This window comes from Zingiber officinale, chromosome 9B (assembly GCF_018446385.1).
Source record: "Zingiber officinale cultivar Zhangliang chromosome 9B, Zo_v1.1, whole genome shotgun sequence".
NCBI classification, from domain to species: domain Eukaryota; kingdom Viridiplantae; phylum Streptophyta; class Magnoliopsida; order Zingiberales; family Zingiberaceae; genus Zingiber; species Zingiber officinale.
This window is the reverse complement of record NC_056003.1, coordinates 12,793-30,090: the sequence shown is the minus strand read 5'-3', so window position 1 is coordinate 30,090 and position 17,298 is coordinate 12,793. Positions and strand designations below refer to the sequence as shown.

Here is a 17,298-nt window from a genome sequence, read left to right as displayed (position 1 = left end):
CACACCATGTTATCTACAATAAATTAATTGAACAACTACACTTAGCATATAAATGTAGACATTTGACCAATGTGATTCTTATTTCTAAATAAATGTTTATACAAAAAGCTAGGCTTTTAGTATACACTCTAACACGGTGGAGCAGAACTTACCTTTTTGCTGCTTGTGTAGCGAATGCATTAATGCAGAATCAAAAATGGCCGAGAGAAACGCTGACGTTTCGTAGCTTGGTGAGTAATGATCATTAATCGATCAATAATTTTCTTCCTCCTCCTCTGTCGTGCAACTCCTGCTCGGCGGTGTGCCCATGATAGCAACTGGGTGCCACTCAGTTCGCCGTGACCACCAGTGCTTGGTGGAGTTCACGGTCAGACCGTTGTATCCTGGGAAACAGACGGCCCGAGTAAGCCTTGAAGCACATCTAGAGGTGGGGGTGAATCTGTTTCAAGGAAACTACGACTTGTAGGCCTTAGTCGATCCTCTCGGGCGACCTACCCGCTCGGCCGACCCGACCTTCTCTCTGCCGACCTGACTGCTTGCCCGATCCGCCATCTGTTCAGCCGACCTGCTCTCTCGGCCGACCTGACTCCCGCTCAGCTGACCCAGCTTCCGCTCGGCCGATCCGACGTGCTCGCTCAGTCGATCCGTCCATTCGGCCAATCTGCCCTCTCGGTCTTTTCCCCGGTCGAGCTCAGCTGTTCGCCCGACCGGCTCCTGTCTGCTTCGACTGATCTGTCGCCCGACCTGTCTGTTGCCCGGTCTGCCTTCTGACAGACCTATCTTCTCAACCGCTTCGATCAGTCTGCATCTCGCTCGGCTGGTCTGCCTCCTGACAGACCTGTCTTCTTGATCTGCCTGCCTCTCGCTCTGCCGGTCTATTTTGCCCGACCAGCCTCGCGCGCGGTCTGCCCGACCTGCCTCTCTGATCTGACGAAGACTTTGCCCGGTTGGCCATACTGCTCGATCGACCTTTCTGATCTGCTACGCCCGCCCGATCAACACAGTGCAGACTACCTTCATCACTTGACAGAAATCAGCCCCTGCTGGCAGCCTGAGATCATCCGCTCAGGTCTTTTCAACAGATAAGTAAATTTAAATTCGGTATATTTAAATTCAACTAATATCCCGAAAAATCTCGTGCAACAGATTATTTGTATTCCAACACTATCAACCTATTATGTCTGAAAAATTATAGGTCAGCAATGTCTGCAAAAAATTTCAACCGTGTATGCAGTAAATAGTTCACTATTTTTGTGCCAGTTTTCCCCCTTTGGTGCATATGTGATTGTTTATTTGATAATTAAATTTGTGATTGTTTATTTGATAATTAAATTTGACTTTATGCTGGATGTACCTGTAAACTTGTGGATATTCTCTTTCACTATATCTGTAGCATGATCATGTACCAATACACTTTTTAAACTTTAGGTTACTTTCAGTCACATGACTAACTAAAATTCCATTCAATGCTTAGTGACATTGAACCAATGAAAAATACTCTGATTATTTAGAAAAAATTATCATGCTAGTTTCACAATATTGTGGCCCTATCCCTTGACCCCATGACTTATTTGAATTTTCAATGTACACATGAATGAAGCAATGTGAAATCTGCTAAACATAGATTTTATTTTATTTACCCCACTGGATTGCTGTGCCATGTAGCTATTACCATCAAACACGTTCATATTGCAAAATGTACCCATTATATTTTATGTCTACTGGACTTGCTACACTTACATCTTCTTGTAACATATTGGGCTTGTCTAAGTAGTCCTATTTATTAACTTTACTACTTCTGGCTGTGTTTCTGCATTCAGTGACAGATTCCAAATGCTCTACATTGTCATATTTGTCATTCATGTGCTCTGGTATTTTGTCCAAGCTTAGCTACATTATTTAGTCAGTCAAATAGCTGTCACCTTACAACTTAATGTTTATTGCATAGCTCAAGTGCAAATCTGTGATGCCAGACTTTCTTTGTTTGGGTTTCTTAGGATTCATTGTTGCATGGCAGGTTCTTTCTTGAGAATGCTAAATTCTATTTCTAACACTGAAGTGCTTAAATAAATAAAAAAAGAAATAAAATAGGAAAAACTTAGATGATTGTTGTTGTTTTCAAATTCTGTGTTTTTTCCACTTGATTTTGTTATGGTATAACAGGTGCTATGATAAGATGCAGGATCTTGATAAGAAGAATAAACACCCTATTCCCGCTACGGAAAAACATTCCTTCCAATTAGTGAGAACCTAAACTCTGTTTACATGTAATTTTTTCAAGATGTTTTCTAATTTTCCTTTTTTTCTATTTCAGGTGGAGATAGATGTTCTTGCAGATACTCGTGATGAAGATGGAACTATAGAAAGCAAATTGTTTGATGTGAGAACTGGTTTTTTAGATTTTTGACAAAATGAGCAACAACAGTTTGACACCCTCGTAGAGCAAAGCTTTCAACTTTGATGATCCTTTATCATCTTCATAATCCAATGGAATGTGTTTACATCCTCATGCGCCACGTGTCATGGTAGCATTGATGGTGGGCAAAATTGGCACTGAATGGACTGTCAGGGTTACCGCCTTTGTGATTCTTGCTATTTGAAAGGGACTTCTCACCATCAGTTGGTTAGTCACACCATGTTGCCTGGGATCAATCTGCAGCCAAAGCAACAAAGAAGTGGAAGATTAAATGTTCAAGTAAGTTCGACTTTTATGCTTTTAAACTTGAAATCAAAAGATAACATTACTTCTAACAAACCTCCTTTGTTAAGATCGTTGAACAAACTGTTTCAGTTCTTGCCTTCATCAGTGTGATCTCTATATGCGCAAAAGCCCTCCAAGGACCCTCACCTTTTCTTATATTTTGATATCGACTTTTTTCAAGACCTTTTCATGTTTAATTAGGCATTTCTGGTTCATCTTTTACTATCTTAGCAGATGCTACATGCATCATTTGGTCTGTACAATTTGGATTAGCTCCTCAAATGCATGTTTATTGTCTTTAGGTGCATAACATCCTTGAATTCCAGTAATTCTGTTGCTATAAAATTCAAATCCTTGTATGTCTGCTCAGTTTCTTGTAACATTATGAACTCAGTCAATGTTTGTTGATCAGTAAGAATCTGTTCCTGATCGAACTGTTTATTAAATATCATATCGGTTTTCATGTGTTGGGGTTTAATTTATCTAGGTCGCTCAGTTTGTCTTTCCTTTCGTAGTATAATAATATATCTAAGATGGGAGAACTATAGTCCTGCAAGCATATCCTGGTCCACTTATCGTTTATGAAAGAATACATGTTTTTCATTTGAATACTATTTTTTTATACAAATGTGCAAATTATTATGTTATTGACAGTTTTTATTATGCATAAACAATTATCTATTCTGTCTTTTAGATGTGTTTCCTGGTATTCTGTATCCATTGTTTTAGTAGTGCCTAGTAGATGCTAATCAACTAGTTTTGATAATTGCTGATATGGCACTCTGTAAACTTTCCGGTAATATACTTGAACTGCTTTCCTGTACATTTAATGGTAATATCTGTCAAATATCAGATTGTCCTTGATGCATTGCTTCATGCTGCAAAGTGCTATGCTCCTCGATGCACATATCCATTTTGTTTGAAAGTCAAAAAGCTCTTCCTCCATAGCAGGAGATGCAAGGTGCGTGTTCGTGGTGGTTGTATATCGTGCAAGAAGATTTGGCTACTTCTTCAGCACCATGCTTGTATTTGCCAAGACTAAGATTGCCATGTGCCTCGATGCAGGTACATAAAAATTAGCTACTTTTTTTTTCATTTGCTGTTCTTCCTTAATCAATCCCTAATAGTCATTGTTGGTTTGTTGATACTTAGGGATCTAAAGGTTTATAAAATGAAGGTGAGACATGGAACAAAAGAAAGAATCAGACTACATGCTAGGGTTTCTGCATCTGCTATTCGGAACTGATGTGCAGTTTCTGAGTTTTAGGAAGGGTATTCTTTTGAGTTGTTAAGAAGATTTATTTATCGAAGTTAGTGGGCTAGCAGTGGAGTTCTTGTGCAGGATGATGATGGTGGCACCACTACTGTCGTCTATGGATTGCCACTGTGGTCCGAGTAGCACGGTTAAGATGATTCAATTATCAAAGCTGATAAACCTGCAGAGGACTTTGGTTGTTTAAATCCTGCAAATCTGAAGGTATATGCAGAAGATGAAGAGCAAGGGGTATTATTAAATTAACTCATAAAATACCATAATTGGGCTTCTAGGTGTGTCCTTGGACCGGCCCACTAAGCCTGTTTAATCTCATCGTTTCAAAAGCCATGGTGAATCTTTCTAGCTTATTGTAGATGACTCAGTTGCCCGCCTCGTATGTGCAAGCATGTCTCAAGGTAATGATCTGAAGGAAATCTATACAATTTTCTCTCTTGCCGGTTAGACTTTGACTTTAGCCTTACTGTATATTTTTTGATATGCTTAGTTATGCGAGATAAACTCAAGTTACTGAATTGGGATAGTTTTTTAGGGTTTCAATGAACTCTATCTCACCAGTGCTATATATTTTGAAGCTGAGAGTGGGTTCGGGAACACCCCCCTTGGTAGGAGTACGAGGTAATACACATGTTTCTTGTAGTTGAGTTCGAGTTTCAGCAAATATAACCCTTGTTAGTTAACCATTACTCTGACAGGTTTAGCAAATTTCTCCACTCTAAACTTCTGAAATGGTCTTCTCGCCACAATCATAGGTCTGCGAAGCTGTTGCATGAAGTTACTAATTATAGCACAGCAAGCACAACTGTACGTCTGCGAAGAAGCTGTTGAATGAAGAAGATGAAGAGCACACTAACGACAACTGAACGGTTGAAATTCTTAGATAAAGTACATGCTGTTGTCTTCCTTTTTTCGGAGTTGATTGATGCTAATATTTCAATGAGTGAAGCTGCATTTGGACGCAAATGACTTTATATCATTAATCATTTAGATAAATTCTTCTCTATGTTCTTTTCATTGCTGCTAATATTTTGATGAGTTTATGTTGTACAGTACCTTTGTCTTTTCCAGAAGGTTTAATTTTCTTCTGGTAAGTTCTTCGTTGGCATGCATAATTATATAGACAATCTTAATGTTCAGACTTGGAAGCAGCCAAAAAACGAAAAATAAAAACTGAAAGAGTGAGGCTACGTAGCATTAATAAAATTGTCACGTCTCAAGATATATTTGTCAAATCGGACGCACCTCCTAGTGACAATATGAGAAATACATATTGTAAAAATGTTTAGGTATACTTGCCAAATTCAGATCAAGTCAAAACAAACACAAATGTGATATATAATCTAAACTCATAAAAATTGATGCGTATATATATATTGTGGCAAAAGGTGAATACGATCATCCTCAGCGGCCCCGCCAACCCGTCCCAAGACCAACACGGAGGAGATAAATCATGGGCGGCTACTAGCCTTTGGAATAGTGACTAGCACATAAGGGAGGTATTTACCTCGGCTTTGCCAAGATTCGAACTCCAGACCTCATTGTGGCAACACCTCATGCGCTAGCCACTAGACCCATCTAAGGGGACGATGCGTATATAATAATACTTACTACAAAAGTAAAACACCAACATAAAATCATCTACTACTCGAATCATAAACAACAATATAACTCTTCACTAACTTGCTCCTAGTATAACTAATAAATCACCTACATAAAGCAAATACATAACAAGCACATAATAAATATATATATCAAGTCTTGACTGCGTGGGCAGTCAGAGTATCCACTATCTACGGGTGACAATACATGCTATCATTATTTGGTCTAGTGGCCATATAGAATGAGGTAATTATCTAGCTCCTCAGCTATTGACTACGGGGGACAATACACACTACCACCATCTAATTAATCCAGTGGGCAGTCAGAGCATATAAATGTCATTATCTATGGGCAACAATACACGCTACCACTCCTGGTCTAGTGGGCAGACAAGACGTGTAGCTATTTAGCTACGGACTGCGGGGCGACAATACACGCTATCACTATCTAGTCTAAGTGGGCAGCCCAAAGATAAATGTATACCCAATAATAATAATCAAACAAGCTGGAATAATCACATCTAAAGGTAAAACTCTACAAGCTACACTATAATATCACAAACATAACGACACAAGTATAAATAGCATGGATAGCAACGAGGTTGTATGAATATCAAATAAATCCAACTAAGTATAGGTAACTAAGTATTCACTCAAGAAGTAAATAGAATGAAGTCAAGGTAACTAGTAACTGTTGTCTAATCAATATATGACAATAAATAATCATGCATTAAGATCAAATAAACTATAGAGGTCAAAGCAGGAACTATGCACATATGATGATATTTCTGATGGTGGAGCTTTGCTCCCACCCATGACGATCTATTATTATTATATGTACTAGCATAGACTTAGGCTTTACAGTACCCTGTTGATCTTAACACTACTCATTGTATTGTTTATAGCTGAGTAGTTTGCTTATGTTGTAAACGTATGATATATGTTTGTTGCTTGTGCATGATTTTACCGTACATGTTATATTATCATATGTTGCTCATGTAGTACGAGCAGGTATGTTGCAGATCCCTGGTGATTTAGTGATCATTATGCCATTTATGTTAGACCGGTACTGATATGTGCATTTATTATGTCATATATATGATCATGCTCTTATTTCCCTACTGAGACTGTATACCTTTGATCGCTTTACACTTTTGTCCATGTGCTACCATTTCTCTATTTTCCACAGAGTCACCTGGACTCACCGCTCCTATATATATTTTCTTTTCCAAATAGCAAATAGATGTTTGTGGAGTCGCTTGGAGGATCTTGACTGCCAATTCTACATCACATCGACAACCAATTTCTAGTTTTGTCGTATGCTTTATTTGCATTTTGGTTTTCGGACTTGGTATATAATAATTGTCTTGCTCTTGGTTTGAGTCATGTGGTTACTTGTATTCGTTGTTGGGTTTTATGGTTGTGTAAGTTATGTCGGCATGCAACCTATCAGTTTTTTACTTGTGTGGTTTGTGTTTGTATCAGCCATGTAGTCTGTATAATTATTTTTATTCTTCCGCTGTATTGATCTCCAACCGTGTGCGATGTATTATGTCTTGTTGATTCCAGTCGTATGGGCTGAGAGCATTATGTGTATATAACCTTATAGCTATGTATCCATATTTCATATTGTCACTGCTATAAAGGAGGTATTCAATTTTTATCGAATAACTTTACTCTCGGAGCGTAATAATTTATCAATCAAGGCACATAGCCTCACTCTCATTTTGGTGTCGGCTTCATTTAGATAAATTCTTCTTCTATATGTTCTTTTCATTGCTGCTAATATTTTGATGAGTTTATGTTGTACAGTACGCTTGTCTTTTCCAGAATGTTTAATTTTCTTCTCGTAAGTTCTTTGTTCGCATGTATAATTATATAGACAATCTTACTGGTCAGACTTGGAAGCAGTCAAAAATGAAAAATAAAAACTTAAAGTGTGAGGCTATGTAGCACGATACTCTTATTATTATTATTATTTTTAAGTATAAGATACGATAGGGTACGATATGTGATATACATGTTAGATATAGAAAAATCAATATTGTTGACTTTATGGATATGTCTTCGATATAGGAGGGATATATCTTTTTGATACGTTTAAGTGGAGTTGTAAAAAATTAAAAATTAAGTTTAATAGTCCATTAGCCCTAGCCTTGTGAATGATGATTATGATTTTTTATCTCTATAATTTTTAATACTAAATTATATATATATATATATATATATATATGGTTATTTGTTATGTTCAAAGGACGTTTACGTATTTTTATAATGATATGATATTGTCTATTTTAGATTTGGATCTTCATGATTTTATTTTTGGATTTTTTCCAAAAGACCTCATGCTAATTGAGATATCTTACGTTCTTTTAAATCCATAATTTTTATCAAATCTTTTTAATGTGGGACTTTAATTGAATCCCAATAATCTTCCTTTCAAACGAATGATCACAATTACTTTCATGGTTTAAACCTCCTCGCGAATATCCAGTCATCCTGACCTATCCTAGACTCACTCTTAATTTCGCTCAAAGTTATCTCACATCTGATCTAAATTATGATTTTAATATTATTTATTGTGCTCTAATGATGTTCACAAAACTTGACATTACTCTAAGAGGGAAAGAGATTCATGAATGACCATTTTGGAAGATCCAAATAATTTTCACTGAGTCTCCAAGGAAAGGTCTCTTGACCAGTACTTATAGAGCATACATTAATTTACATCTGTAGCCTTAATTTGTTGTTGTCTAGGACAATTAATCATGTTTTTCTTTTAAAATTCCTACTCAGCGTTTGTTTAAACGCCAATCTACCTCTGTCTACAAGTAATATATCTAACCTATTTAAATTTTCTTCAAGACCGATCTTATTTTTGAGTAACATATCTTCTTCTAAAACTCGGCCTAGGCAAATGCCTAGACGCTAAGCGCTGATTAACCGTATCGAAAATATACTAGTCGGCCAACTTTAACGGCCCTAAGCGTAGACTAAAAAAGAGAGAAAAAAAAGGAATGTCGATATCCTTGTAAAAAAAGCTTCAAATGTATAAGGTTAGATTGTGAAAGGTGAGGAAAATGAAGAAGTTGAATTAGGTTCTAAAATCACTTGGCAAATGTTTGATAAAATAACTGAAGCAGATACAAATCTACAACTCCATAAAAGCTCTAGAGTCAGAGAACTTTACGAGGATAATTTTATATCCGAAAAAGAAGAGGTGGATCACAATGATGATATTGAGTTTGTGTCTGACGAAAAATAAATTGTTAAGCTGTCAAAATAAGTTGTTTTAGAGCTTATAAACTGTTTTTTAAAAAGTATGGAAGATCCTACTTTTTTAAAAAAAATATTATTTTAATAATTTATTTCTCTAAAATATCCTTATATAATTTCATAAATCCCCATCTTATCCTCTATAACTTTTTATAAGCCTAATATCTTTTTATCTCCGCCGACTTTTCTTCCAACATTGTGTCATCTTCTCCGCCAATGCCTCTTTCTATTCTTTCTCCCCCGGTGCAAAAATTCGCTCAAAACCCTTGACCTAACAACTTATAAATTCCTAAAACAACTTATAAGCTGTAGAGCTTATAAGTTATTTTTAATAAGTTTAGTCAAACACCCTCTTAATATTATTATGTTATAATTATAGAATATGATTTATTATATAATTTATGTTGATACTGTAGAATTTATCTAGCGACATCTAATCCTCATCTAAATTGTCTAGGTGTTAGGTGCTGATTTGACATATAACTAATGTCTAGCAAATTTTAGATCCCTACTACTCTCCCTTTCCATCCTTATTAACTATGTCATGATCCCTTGCAGATTCTTATGATATTCACATTTTCTATTTTCTGGTACAGGGATTGCTACAGCAACATTCCTGCAGTAACTTAAAGTTTTATTAGTTACACGTCCTAACTTTTTGTGTTGGTCAAGAGTGTAAACTTTTTTGATATAGTGGGGCAAGCTTACTCTGCATGAATAAATTTATTTGCTTTTTTAAAAGGAATACTATTTCTTTTCCACAATTTATGATATGACTCGAAAAGAAATTGAAATCCTGCTTACAACCCTATATAGACTATGGCATATCTGACTACTTAAGATTACATATATACTATCTAACAATTCCCCTTAAGTTAGAGCATAAATGTCTTTCATACTTAATAGTCTTTTCAGCAAAAATAAATCATAAATCAACTTAATTGAGGCCTCTAACATCTTAAACAAATTACCCTTCCTTGAATTAACGCTCAAGACTGCCAGGCCTTTCATAATTAGATATATAAACACTGAAGTCTACAACCACTGATCTTACTTAAAGGATTTCAAAATGAATGCATTTGAAGTTGATATTTGTGTACAATTTAAGAACTATAAGTTAACAATGTCCTGCTTCCAGAACCCAAGCCTACTCAATTTCCCTCTCAATTTTTCTTGAGATTGTAACAATTTGCACCACCAAAAAAGAACAAAATAGGCACATATTAAAGGAATCTTTTCTTACATATTAAAGGAAAAATGGCAAGTCACCTTGTTCAGTCTGGATTCCTCCTTTAGTTCTTTAAGCAGAGAAGATAATATGCATTTACTCAATCACAATCATCTTTTGAAGTTTCATACCCTCTGATTTTTTTCCGTTTCCTCATAAATGTTAGGACCAAAAGTAGTTAGAGGGGGTGAATAGCTCGTCGCGTTCGCTCGGTGCTCGGCGGTGCTTGTTCCTTCAAAGATGTGCAGCGGAAATACAAAGAAACAATCACACAACGCTAATACGGTTGGTTTACTTGGTATCCACCTCACAAGAGGTGACTAGTCCAAGGATCCACACCAACACACACACCCTCCACTATGAATAACACTCCTTTATGGTAACTACCAAAGGCGGAGAAGCCCTACAACCCTCTCAATACAAGAAGAAGAAAGGGAAATACAAGATAAGCAAAAGCTTACAAGATGTGCAATAAAAACCTTAACCCTAACTTCTTCCTCTTGCAATAGATCCGCCTCTTGACTTGGAGAACTTCCAAGATCCTTCAAGAACTGGTGATCTCGAGCTTGGAGAGAGCTGTGGAGGAGCTGGTGAAGATCTGAGTTGAATCGGTGAAGAGTTGCTGAAGGAATCGCACGCCAACAGCTATAAACGACGCCAACGGTCGAATCTCAATCGATTGGATTGCTCCCAATCGATCGGGGAGGCTTTGGATCGATCCACGGATCGATCCAGAGCGCCTCTGTGCTCTGGAAAAATGCCTGGATCGATCCACGGATCGATCCAGCGCTTATCGCGCGAAGCAGCAGCGTCCCAATCGATCCACTGATCGATTGGGACCTCTGGATCGATCCACGGATCGATCCAAAGGGGTTCTGTTCGCGGGGACTCACCGGATCGATCGGTGGATCGATCCAGATATGCTGGATCGATCCACGGATCGATCCAAACCTGCTGGATCAATCCACGGATCAATCCAGATCTTGGTTTTTGCCCAAAACCAAGTCTAAAGCCCCCTAAACCAACATCTAGTCAACCATGACTTGTTGGTACATAAGACCTAGCATCCGGTCACCCTTGACCGGCTAGGATTCTCTCACCAAGTGTCTGGTCAATCCCTTTAACCCACTTGGACTTTTCTCTTCTTGCCAAGTATCCGGTCAGTCCCTCTGACCTACTTGGACTTTTCTTTCTCGTGCCAAGTATCCGGTCAATCCCTTTGACCTACTTGGACTCTCACCAAATGTCTGGTCATACCTTGACCCATTTGGATTTCTCTTGCCTGGCTTCACTCACCAGGACTTTCCCAATTGCCTAGCTTCACTCACTAGGTCTTTCACCTGGCTTCACTCACCAGGACTTTCCCAATTGCCTAGCTTCACTCACTAGGTCTTTTGCCTGGCTTCACTCACCAGGACTTTCCCAATTGCCTAGCTTCACTCACTAGGTCTTTCACCTGGCTTCACTCACCAGGACTTTCCCAGTCAAGTATCCGGTCATCCTTGACCTACTTGACTCTTCTTCAATCAACCTTGCATTGTCAAACATCGAAACCCAAACCAAGACTCAAGCTTGGTCAACCAGGTCAACCTTGACCTGAGGGATGTTGCACCAACAATAAAGTCTTCAATTCTTTGTTTCAGCTCTATGTTTGGTATTAACATGTCTTGAGTCAGATGAGAACGGGTGAATGGATCGGTCTGGGCTTACAAGACAATATTTTAACTTTTCATTATCAGATATGAGAAAGAAAATGGTTGATGATAGAAAAACTATACATTGCCATTCAGCAAGTGACTTTGGATAACTGACCGGTCTACTGATTGTCTTGATAAAGGTAGAATGACAGGATCTCTCATCAGTGTATACTAAACAAAAGTGATAATATTGGTCAGCACCACAGGGAGAAAATTCGTAAACTGTTCACTGTGTAAAAGCTAGATTAAGATTTTTTTTCGAGGACTCGAGGAGGTTATACTAGTATCGGGTCAAGAAATTCATTTGAGACCAAGCTCGACAAACTCTTTGATTACCTTACCAGCTTTATCAATCTTCCCGAAAATATCAGCAGCAGCAGCAGCAAATGTAAACAACTGTTCCATTTATAAAACTTCAGAAAACATAACACTATATGAATCATGGATGCACAAGGTTGATTCACAAGACATCCTTATCCATGCAAGACAACCATGCATAGAAAATATCTTTTCATTGTATGACCGTCCATCCTTTGAGATTGCAGTAGGGAACACATTCAATTTGTCACCTCTTGCAATATGAACATAAATCTTGACAATCTTTAACAACAAATTCACAACAATTAATCAATAATGAAATTTAAGATTAAACAAAAAGTCAAATGAACATAGTACTAACAAATCTTAGCAAATGTCTGCATTTATATCTATATTTTTCAGGATCTTTTACATCGGGAAACCTCCGTTGAGGACTAGTAAGTTGCAAGAGAAAATAATTTAGCAGGATAGCTACCCTTTCAACCTAAAAAAAATAAAGGAAAGAATTAAATTAACCCAACAGTAATATTGTCCGGTGATAGTAAAATCATAAGAAACAACAATAACTTGTAAGGTTGAAACAGTTTAAAGATCTTTAGTTTCAACTTTACAATAACATTACTCTTTGGGGATGTAATATAAAATATATTAGTTATAAATTTATATTAGTTTCTCTAAAGAGGACAAAATTAATATTCTAAGAAAACAAGGCATGGAAGATGAGACAACAATCTTCCCATGTGCGGATGTTGAATGCATCTTTTGTACTTATTTGAGTAAATATTGAAATGTCTAGAATAGAATAGATGTATCACCATTTCTGGAAGCAGGAAGTGCACAGGAATTTGTTCAGATATGAATGCAAGCATACCAATATTTCCAATGGTCAACTTCATATCAGATTCGACAATCTGAAATGTCAAGTTTCACAAATACATTAAAACTCACATGTAACATATGGAGTTATTTGTAAGAGAAGTTTGTGAATAATGGTAATAATTCAGAATATGCAATAAATGAAGAAATCTCACATTTTATTATGAATAAAAAAGTCTCGTTATCTCTGTCCTCTCCTCTATAGATCTCTGTTCCCATTCTGCAGAATTTGTCATTTCGACTTCTATTTCTTTGAGTTGATGGATATTTTTTTTTTTAAAACTCTCATCAAGAAGATACATACTATCATAGATAAGCAAATTCAAAAAATTCAAATGCATTTCATACTCCTCCCTAACAATCAGCACCATAATTATATGATATATTAGTTTGATCGGTAAGCAACTGTAAAATGTTTTATTAGTGATAATAGTCTTATAAATATAAATAAATAAATAAATTCATAACTATAAGACATGTTTACCTGTCTCCATGCGTTGAGATGGCTAGGAACACTCCACAAATACTCTAAAAGTTCATACATATTTTCACGAACAGTGAATTTGTCAGATAACAACTGCACAACAAGGATAAATGCAAAAAACAACAAATGGAAAGTGATTTAGAGAAAATGTCTCAAAATAATAAAACCCATGAAACAACTTCTAGAATATGAATATGACTATATATATATATATATATATATATATATAGAGAGAGAGAGAGAGAGAGAGAGAGAGAGAGAGAGAGATACCTGTGTATGTGCAACATAAACTTTAAGAAGATTTCTAACAAGATAGTCAAGGGGCGACTGGTGTCCTTCGAAAAGAGTAGCAGAAAACCCACTATAAGAATTAGAAAATTGTAAATGGTGTTCAATCTTAGAAAGAAATTAAATTTAAAAAACTGAATTTCCAACCTTTTGTTTGATATCCAACGATTTAGTACTTCAACCATTTTAGCTCTCAGATAAAGGTTCTTAACATAAGCATTGCTCGCCATGAACATAATTATGAAATTCAAGAAATCCTGGCAATGAAATGAACAATAATGGTTTTAGGTTCTTAACGTACAATGTATCAATTATTGAAAATTAAAGAATTAACTATGGAAGAAACTCACCAAGACAACCCCTTTATAAACCTCTGGAATTCCAAAAGTTATCCCCAATAAGTCCATACCATCATCGACAGAATGTTCTGGAATGCATGCATCTTAAACCCACCAACAAAATCCAACAACTAGATAATAACCAATTTGTAGAAGGTCGATGCCTGTCCTAGCAATGTATAATCCTTGAGCACAATGATAAGAAATTGGCATTAAGATCGTCTTTCCATGAACAGGTAAAGTTTTACTATAGAACAAGTAAAAGATGCAACTGTTAAGTCTTTACCAACAAAATTAAAGAGCAAAACAAAAAATGTAAAATTATGGCTAATTTGAGTTTTGATATTGGTAAAATAAAAAATTAAAAACAAAAAATTAATAAGTTTGGGAAGAACCCCAAGAATTGAATATGAAGAAACAAGACTGATCTCAAATTAAAAAATAGAAAAAAGAACAATAAAGAAAATCACATTTAATTATATCAAGTTTCACTGACAAAAATAAATCTCCAATATTTAAATGATGGTCTGTTTGTAAAGACCCATGTTAAGGATAAACAACATAAATTTTCCTTCAAAGTTTATCAATGACTTAGCAACAATAAGTCAGATAAAAGAACAATTGCTAACATTTAAGATTATCTTTACTTGGCTTGAGAGGAGCGGAGAGGAGAGAAGAGGGAGAAATAATATATCATCGCTGCTAAAATCTTCTTTGTAAATGCAAAAGGGAGGATGTCAAGGGTAAATGGAAAAATTTATCCTCAAATGTTGTTGACTTTGTCGAACCCTTGAGCTTGCTTACACCTTGGACACCTGATGTCAACAACTTGGCACTTGTCCTGCCTATGCCCATGGGCAATGACCATCACCAGATGCCCATATGTCTGCCTAAACCAAGGGAAAATTAAACTTTTCCTTTTCTTTGGCAAAACATGTTATAATTTTGGGCTGACATGGTTTTGAGCTAAAATTGATACACAGGTTTCTCATCCTCCCTATAGAAATTATGTAGGTACACAAGGGAGAGCTCCTCAATTTCAATGCTTTCTTCTACAATCCTCTCCTCTCAACCTGTGTAAATAGTACTTAGCGATATCTTTGCGCACAAACCCATTCCACAAAGAAAAACCACTGGTCATCCATTCCATTATTTATTTCAAATGAGGTAAGAAGGGAAGGGTGAACCAAGCCTTTTCACGAAGTCATTTTGGGAGCATTTTGGTTCTGTCCAAAATCAGGCAGAAACAAAGAATCACGGCAGAAGAAACTGTGAAAAGACTTGTCTACCCTCCGTTCACTTCATTCAGTAACCTTGTCATGCATTCAACATTCATCCCGATTGCTTTCTTGTGTTGACATTTCGTTCCACATCCAACATCTAACCCACTTGTGTACAACCTTGTCTACCATCCCCTCCAGCTAAAAGGATTACTTAGTCAAAGTAGGCAACGTAGTGGTGGTTGTACCACCATAGGAGAAGGGCAAGGGAGACTCCTTTGTTGAACTCAAACAAAAAGGGTGATTAGGAAAAAATGGTAGTGGTGAAAACCGCATCACCAAGGTAACAGTCATTTGAGCTAGAGCATGCTAAGGAAGTTTGAGTGGTCGCTATTTCAATGGAGTCCAACAAAGAAGCAAAATGAGAAGGTGATGCAAGAACACACATGAATGATGTGAGAAAGACAAGAATTAGGAATGCTATCTCATAATTTCTCTTCTTCGCGCCCATTCCATCTTCCTCTTCCTCTTCCTCTTCCTCTTACCCAAGAAATTTATTTTCTTATCTTCCCACCTCCTCTTGCCTCCCTTTTCACTTTTCTTCTTTGCCTCGTTCCTTCTTATGGAGTAAACAAAGCTGGAAACTTGTAAAATATATAACAATCTCAAGATGAAAACAGGTTATTAATCTGGTTTATTTTAATGCAGATTATTTTCAAAATTCCTTCATCTCTACTCTAGTCCACCACTTCTCAACTATGGGATTTAACCTTACTCTAAACTTCAAAGGAGGGAAGGAATTAACCAGGATGATTGACACTAGCACTTGATGTCGCCAACATGTGTCATTCTAACTGCGACTAAAACCTTGATAACTGTATATGTTGAACTTGCAACAACAACATATCTGTCCTCTTTCTTCTTTCTTCTTTCTTCTTTCGTCTTCCTCATCCTATTTGCTCTTCTCTCAAAGGTTAAATGACAGTAATGTTCATTTTGATAAATTGTATTCTTCGATTGTTAACAATAACTGTTGTGGGTTATTGCTGTGTACTGTTGAATCAAAAGAATGAACTCCATCAGGAACAAACTACAAGATATGGTAGCAATCTTTTGTTAGAATCATTAACTATCAAGCATAAATTATATGTACAAGTCTAAGTGTCTTGAGTGACATTCACAATTCTCTCCATTAGCTTCCCTTTTTAATTTTATAAATTACTAGATAATATTAGATAAATGTTGTCGAACTTGAACCAAAGAATTGAGCCCATCAATGAAGCTAGCAAATAGAAAAAGAAATAAATAAATGTCAAAAAAAAACAAGGCAAAAGTTTGTCTACACAATAAATTTTATAGAAACTTGTGAATGACAAACACTATAGCAAAACATAAGAAATTGATAGGTCAAACATACTTGAAAAATTTGAACTTCGTAACTTGACTTGGATTGTGACAATATACCAATTTCTTTCTCCAGATATTTTATATTTGCATCCAATAGTGGAGAAGCTCCTTGTTCCCTCATGGCTTTGAGGATAGTCCGGTCTTTTTCATAACTTCTCAGTTTCTATAAAAGTTTAAGAGAGAGAAAGGTTACTTAACAGCTTCACAAATAAATAGAATAGAAATTCAATAGCTAGCTCAACCATCTTTGCTGGGTTAGATATGTGAACACAAATGCTGAAATGTACTCCCATATACTGGTACAACAAGAGCTTCGAAAAAAAAGCTTAGTACGTCACAATATTGATGATATTTATAGGTCCACTGGTGCATGAAATACCTAACTTTGGATAGATTGTGATTTTAATAAATATGTAGTTATGTTACAGAACCATACCAACACTCAGTATATAAATGCATATTTTGTAGTTCATTTATTATTTGTTTTAAATCATATTTTATTGTTATAATTTTAGCATACTACGGTCCAAGAGAACTCTATAAAACATTGTCAAAAATCATGAAGCCTAGTGACTGTTAATAGGGCTTTTAAAC

At 36.3% G+C, this 17,298-nt stretch overlaps 1 pseudogene; it reads right to left on the bottom strand.

The window, feature by feature from the left end:
- Window positions 1-4,646: 4,646 nt before the first annotated feature.
- Window positions 4,647-16,825, bottom strand: LOC122025073 (annotated as a pseudogene).
- Window positions 16,826-17,298: the final 473 nt, after the last annotated feature.